The sequence below is a fragment of the Triticum aestivum genome, chromosome 6A, assembly GCF_018294505.1.
Source record: "Triticum aestivum cultivar Chinese Spring chromosome 6A, IWGSC CS RefSeq v2.1, whole genome shotgun sequence".
NCBI classification, from domain to species: Eukaryota; Viridiplantae; Streptophyta; class Magnoliopsida; order Poales; family Poaceae; genus Triticum; species Triticum aestivum.
The window spans coordinates 23,755,449-23,762,878 of NC_057809.1; the positions used below are offsets into that span (position 1 = coordinate 23,755,449).

Consider the following 7,430-nt stretch of genomic DNA (forward strand, 5'->3'; position numbering starts at 1 on the left):
TGCGAGCTACACTTCAAAATGAAGAACATATCCATGAAGGTGGCGGACGCCGTTGCTTTTTCAAATTCCCCCGAGGCAACCTTCAATTGCAACCCGATTCCAGCGGGCTATGCTCGTGTCATGGTTGATGAGGTGGCGGACCAATATTCGGGGCTAGAGCTTGACATTCCTGGAGGTGACGAGGAGCACACACTCGGAGATGCCAAACATCGTATCATCCTATGGAGAAAGGATTGCATCATTTTTCGAAGGCCACCGACACCGCGTCACCCGACTCCTCGTCGAAGTCCGCCACCGAGTCAGCAGACTCCCGCTCCTCCAAGTCCACCAACGCCCCCGTCGACCAAGTCATGAACCACTTCCAATTGTCATCGTGCCCCGAAGGCATCAATCAGGCTAATGCCACTGGCTCCGAAGGCAACATGCATATGTAGGAGAAATTGTATATAGCTATACATGTGTGTATGTGTGAATTAATATGGTGGTTTGTGAGACATGATTGATGATATATATATGATTGGTTCTACTAGAAATTCTATATATATATATATATATATATATATATGCATAACATGTACAATGTGTAGTACCGTAAAATACCAGCAAACGAAAAAGAATTAAAATGGAAAACACAAAATTAAATAAAAAAAAAATCATAAAACCAAAAAACCCCCAAACATTTTAGTACCGGTTGGTGTTACCAACCGGTACTAAAGGGCTCCCGGCCCCCGGAGCTGGCTCGTGCCACGTGGTTTCCCTTTAGCACCGGTTCGTGCTGAACCGGTACTAAAGGGGGGGGGGGCTTTAGTGCCGAAATAATAGTGCCGGTTCCTAAACCGGCACTAAAGGGCCTTACGAACCGGTGCTATTGCCCGGTTTTCTACTAGTGGATGGGTTCTCAGGTCTTAGATGTTAGGTTTGGCTGCGATGTCTGTTTGGTATTAGGCCGAGGCTATCTGCGCCCCTTCATCAGTTGGATAGAGGTGCTTAGACGGCGGCTTTAGTCTTACTGTTGTATTACTTTGTAAGGTCTTGTGAGAATAATTAATAAAGTGGCCGTATGCATCTCCCAGATGCAGAGGCCGGGGGTCATCCTCCTTTTCTAAAAAAAATATATACAATGTATATATACCTACTTAATAAATATTTGAGCAATTGCAATACACTCAATTTGTTGTGCTTTGAAATGGACTGGTATGCTCAGGAAAAACTTGGTAGTTGACAGTTAGTAAAATAGCCGAGACTGGAGATAGATGCAGCAGAGTAAGACTTATATAGGTGGGGATAACAAACAAACAAAGCTATCATGTAGTCATGCACAACTCGGTCCATTCCAAGTTGACTTATGGTGCGTAGAAATTACACATATTGTTCAAACAGATACAAAATAATGCAAGGCAGAACATGAGGTGATGATTGCAGAACTTAACTGGGTTTACTCCGGGAATGAGGAGGGCAATACATAGATCTATTCTGAATAAGTGAATCCAATATGTCATACATTACATTACATTATTTAATAACTCACACTACCAGATGGTAGTCTCGAACAAATTAAAATTGGTGCGGCATACCAAGAGGCCTTGTAGACAAAGCATATATATTGTTCAAAGCAAAGCATGGGGTAACATATTACTACTCAGCAGTCATCAAAATCAGGCACATGATTAAGGAAATCAATAAATAGTGGGGTGGCTCATACCTTGATGAAGCCAATGTCCTTGGAAGAGTTGTGGAAGCAATGCCTGCAGCACACGCGTACTTCCAGATCAGGCCATGCGAGTTGCCGCAGACACGGGATACTCATTCATCAGATCCCATCCATGGAAATTTGATAGTATATGAGAAGAACAATAATCAGAAACAAAGAGGGGCAGCGGATCCATGGGAGCGCATCAAGTACTGCATCTCCATACAACGTTAAATATATTATTATCACATTCTTTGCTATGTGCTTGAAGCTAATCATTCCCTGTTCTTGTCAATCATGTGGATCATTCTCACTCAAAATTCCCACCAATGGAAATTGAGGAAATATTGTAAGCAACACTACAGAGCGAGCTAGATGTCGTTAAAGAAATAGTGGTTAGCACTTCTATTAAACAAATACTAATGTTATCGTCTGTATGAAAACCAAAAAGGAACATCATCATACCTTAACATCCGGTGACTAATGATCTAGTGTCGTCAAAGCAAATGGAATTATTAACCACCACAACTCGCCAAGCTTCGGGTAATTAACCTGAAACAATCGAAGAAGCAACTGGAGTGACCACCTTTAATGCTGAAATGGCTCCACATTACTGATTATGCTTCCGGCGCTGTTACAAGTATTTACAGCAGCACATTTTCTGATTATCATAGTAATTGTCCAATCGAATATTTTTATTCAATCAACCAGGTCTCAAATTTTCCTAAATGAACTACTACTCCTACAAACAATAGCTTTATGACACTAATTAATCACCAGCTGTTAGTGGCAGATTATAGATAAAACTGAAAGCACAAGTGGCATGGTGCGCACCAATCCATTCATCGAACGTGATCTCGGGCAGCTAGTGCATCATGCCATTTGATTATACTTGTTTCAAATGTACTCCCTCCGTCCTGAATTACTTGTCGCTCAAACGGATCTATTTTTTAGTGGTAAATACATCTGTTTGGGCGACAAGTAGTTTGGGACAGAGGGACTATGTTTTTCTTGAAATAATTTGGGTGCCGATTTCTGTCCTCAGTAGTTATGTATGCTCTTGTGTCTAAGTGGCCGCGTCTGAACTACATTCTCACTCGATGTGTGAAATGAGGCATCCCATAATTTGCTTCATAATTTTTGTTTTGCTAATTAACCCATACAAAACATCATGAAAGTTGATTTTTTTTTGCATAAACTGGTAAAACTTAAGCTAGTTTGACTTAGGACCAAACTAAAAAGAACATCCTATTTTAGGATGGAGAGGGTATTTATTATATGACACAAGAACAACTGCCTGAATGTTTATATAGTTGAAGGAGGTAAAAGGATAACACCACATGCCACACAAAGAATATTCAATCACGGGTGGGATGGGCCTATTTTAGGATGGAGAGGGTATATATTATATGACACAAGAACAGCTGCCTGAATGTTTATATAGTTGAAGGAGGTAAAAGGATAACACCACATGCCACACAAAGAATATTCAATCACGGGTGGGATGGGGTGGGTGGCGTGAGGAACCAAGCCATTATTAATCTAATCAATAAAGAGGCTATTCTAATCAAATCTAATAAAGAAAAGAACAAGAGGGACAGGGAGAAGAAGATAGCACATACATGAACTGGACTGAGGTCCGGGCGGCAGGGGTTGGGGTCAGCGGGCCGCAGGCTGCCGATCTGTTGCCCCGTCGTGGCGTTCAGCCACCTTGAACTCCAGCAGCGTCTCACCTGAGGGCAGGACAAGCATCAGCCATGGAGAGTCAGAGATTTATTGAGGAGAGGAATTGAAGACTGGACGGGGTGAGCAGACCTCCACCCACGGCTTCCTTGTCAATGGCACCAGCCCGCCCCGCTCCGCCCCCAGCAACAACTCACCTGGGGCGACGGTGGCGGCGGTAACCCAGGCAGGGAGATGAGAGGAACGGGGAGGAGAAGGCGTAAGAGAAGGGGAGGAGCCGGCGGCGCAGGGACTCGAGAGAGGAGGAGGCGAGGGGAGAGGGGAATGGCACAGTGGGGACTGGGGAGGAAGCGTGTGCTGGCGGCTTGGTTTTACCGAGATTATTTTTCACCTCAGCGTTGCACAGTAACTTTGCCGACGTGTACAACGCGAGAGAGCACCCTTGTAGCGACTGTTTTTTTTTTGAATGTTGGTAGTTGATCTATCAAATTCATTGATCAGAAGAAAGAGGGTTGGTCCAGTTTATGAGGGAAACCGGACCCAAAAACCATACAAACGGCGCCTTTCAGCAAACAATACACACATCCCCATGAGCCACGGGTCCCTCTGTCTGGATCCATCTCCACGACGATGCCCCCAAGAGAGAACGCGACGCCGAAAGACGCCGCCATCGTCCAATCTAAAACTAGATCAAGGGTTTCCCCCGGAGCACGTCAGAAAAGGCAAGGTGAGAGCAGCTACATTGATGCCTCCAACGAGGGAATGACGCCTGAAAGCGCCGCCATCAATGACTCCGGCCAGAAGTGGAGTATGACTTTCGCCGGCAGTCTCACCTGCATAGCCCGAAACCTCGGATCCGATCAACCTACACACCGAACCACTATCCCTGCCTCCACGGCCAACCGCACCTCCCGGCGAGCTCGACATGCTTCCAACCTTGCATCCGCATCCCCACTAGACAGAAGATGCAACCCCCAGCGGCGCCATTCGTCTCCCATCGGAAGGATGCAACCAAGCACAACGCCATTCGTCTTCTCAAGGATGCAACGCCTGCCGGCCATTCCTCTCCCGGCAAAGGATGCAACAACCGCAACGAGGCCATTCCTCTCCCTCCAGCCACCTCCATCTCGTCCTCCCACCCGAAGCAGCGTTGAGCTCACCGAACCACCAAACAGGAGGATGCAACACCAGGCGAGGTGCCATTCATCTCCCACCACTTCACCCGCACGGCCAGCAGAAACCCAGATCGAGCCCTGCTGCCTGCGGAACTCACGCCTCCAGCAGAACCGACGTCACGCCTCTGTCGTGCGGAGAACCACCGGCCGCCGAAGACAACCGGCTGCCACCCAGCAGATCCGCGTTGGGGGCGCCATCGGCGCGCCTCCCACGCCCCGCGCGCCGCAGATCCGCGCTGGGAGCAGCGCCTGGCACCCTGCCCACGCACCGCCCTGGATCTGACGACGACCACCACGCCGCGCCCGGCAGCCGCTCACCGCGCCCAGCCGCACGCCTCCTCGTGCGTCTGCCGTCATTCCTCGCGCGCCTGCCACGCCCAAGCCTCCAGCCACGCGCCACCTCGGGCCACTCCGTCGCGGACGCACGGCCCCGCGCCGCCATGGCAGCCAGCTCGCCAAGCTCGCAGTCGAGGAAGATGAAAGGGCCCCGCCGCCACCTTCACCGGAGCAGGCGCGAGCTTTGCTGGCTGCTCCTCCGGCGGCGGCGAGCGATGGGGAGGGTGGAAGGGGAGCTGGCGGCGCAGATCTAGCTTTCCCCCGTGTCACCAGGGAGGGCGACGCGGGGGCGTCTGGTGCGTTTAGCTGGTTGTAGCGACTGTTAAAGGGTTGTATTCTTCCTATTTTCTTGTCAGTTCTAACCAAAGCAATTTTTTTCGATAAAGGGCGATTTTATTATCTCAAATGTAGCATCAAGCGGATACAAAACATTATGAGTAACACCCGGCCTCTGCATAACTAGGATACACACAGCCAAACACCAAAGTCTGACACTAGAAAAAGTAAGAAAACGGACAATACGACAACAGTAGAGTCCTATGGACCGACACTTTGCCTATGTCGAACTCGGCGGTGGATGGATCCGGAGGTTATGCTGCCACCCATGTTGGGAAAAAACCTCCATAGCCGCCTGCTCCAACCGCATACACAGCGCCTTGAACAGCGGTTGGTGCTCCGCCTGTTGTAGCGTAGACCACGTACGAAGCGAGTGCGTACAACGGAAAATAACCTGCAGAGGAGAAGCATTTTTATCATTAAAAATCAAATCATTTCTACATAGACAAAGCGACCATAGTAAGGCATACGCCCCCACCCTTATTAGCGTTTTAAAACTATTTGAAATTCCGTCCAACCAATGACCAAATATATTGGCAATACTCGTTGGCGGATACAAATTTGACGCTATTTGGATGACTGACCATGTAGACCGTGCAAACTTGCATTGAAAAAAGAGGTGTTTGATTGTCTCGTCATGAGCACAAAAGCAACACTTCTTACTTCCTGGCCAGTTGCGCTGTGCAAGATTGTCTTTGGTTAGCACAACTCCCCTACGAAGATACCACATAAAGATTTTAACTTTTAGTGAAATCTTTGACTTCCAGATTTTCTTGTTATTATTCACTGGCACCTCGGAATGCATAAGCGCACGGTACATCGAGTCTACTGTGTAAGACCCTGATGTTGTGAGTTTCCAGTGAAACACATCCCGACCTTGTGTCAGATTAATCGAATCCAGACGGGATAAAAGATTATGCCATGACAAAAGTCGGGGGCCAATCAAATCCCGCCTGAACGAAATATTCGGTGGGGATGAACTAAGCACTTGCGCAATAGTATTACTCTTATCGTGAGCAATGGCGTATAAGGCTGGGTATTGCTCTCGGAGACTGGCATTGCCTAGCCATATGTCTTCCCAGAAACGAACCTCTGACCCATCCTTTATCGCGAAAGACCCAAAGCGAAAAAGATGTTTCTTTGCCACCATTAGGCCAGCTCAAAAGTGTGAGTCACCAGGTTTCCAATAAGCCTGAGACACCGCCTTTTGGCCTAGGTACTTGTTGCGCAATATGGTTTGCCAAACACCATCCTCAGTAAAAAGTTTGAACAACCATTTACTAAGTAGGGCCTCATTCTTGACCTGCAGGTCATGAATTCCAAGGCCACCTTGGTCTTTCGGCCTACAAACCACGCTCCATTTTGCCAGCCTATATTTTTTCTTTTCACCGTCTCCCTGCCAAAAGAATCTGGATCTAAAATAGTCCAATCTTTGGAGGACCCCTTTTGGGAGTTGGAAGAAAGAAAGCATATAGAGAACCATATTTGTGAGCACAGAGTTAATTAAAACCAACCGTCCTCCAACTGAGAGCAACTTGCCTTTCCAACTGCTCAGTCGTTTCTCTAGACGCTCCTCAACATGCTTCCACTCCGCAATGGTGAGACGCCGATAGTGAACTGGTATTCCCAGATATTTAATTGGGAATTGACCATGTGCACAACCAAACAGGTCAGCGTAATCTGCAGCCGCCTCAACGGCTTCTCCAAAGCAGAATAGTTCACTTTTATGGAAGTTAATTTTGAGACCCGAAATTTGCTCAAATGCTGAAAGCAAGAGTTTCAGGTTTCGAGCCTTGTCCAGGTCATGTTCCATAAAAAGAATTGTGTCATCGGCATATTGCAGAATAGAGAGACCACCATCCACAAGGTGTGGCACTACTCCTGCAATCTGGCCGTCCTGCTTGGCGCGCTCAATCAGAATAGCCAACATGTCAACAACAATGTTAAATAACATTGGGGACATGGGGTCACCCTGCCGTAGTCTTTTTTTTGTCTGAAAGTAATGGCCTAAATCATCATTGACTTTGATGGCCACACTACCTCCAATTACAAATTTTTGGATCCATTGGCGCCATTTATCAGAGAAACCTTTCATTCTTAAGGCCTGTTGGAGGAAAGACCATTTGACCTTGTCATATGCCTTTTCAAAGTTGATTTTAAATACTACTCCACTCATGTTTTTCCGGTGCATCTCATGAATGGTCTCATGC

The 7,430-nt window shown here is 47.4% G+C and overlaps 1 long non-coding RNA gene across 1 annotated transcript; it reads right to left on the minus strand.

Annotated features, from left to right (window-relative positions):
* Positions 1–1,005: 1,005 nt before the first annotated feature.
* On the minus strand, positions 1,006–3,387 carry LOC123130079 (uncharacterized). Its single transcript, XR_006463732.1, has 3 exons — positions 3,313–3,387; positions 2,156–2,242; positions 1,006–2,061 (listed from the first exon to the last, which is right to left on the minus strand). It is a non-coding gene; the product is annotated as an uncharacterized lncRNA (long non-coding RNA).
* Between the last annotated feature and the right edge of the window lie 4,043 nt (positions 3,388–7,430).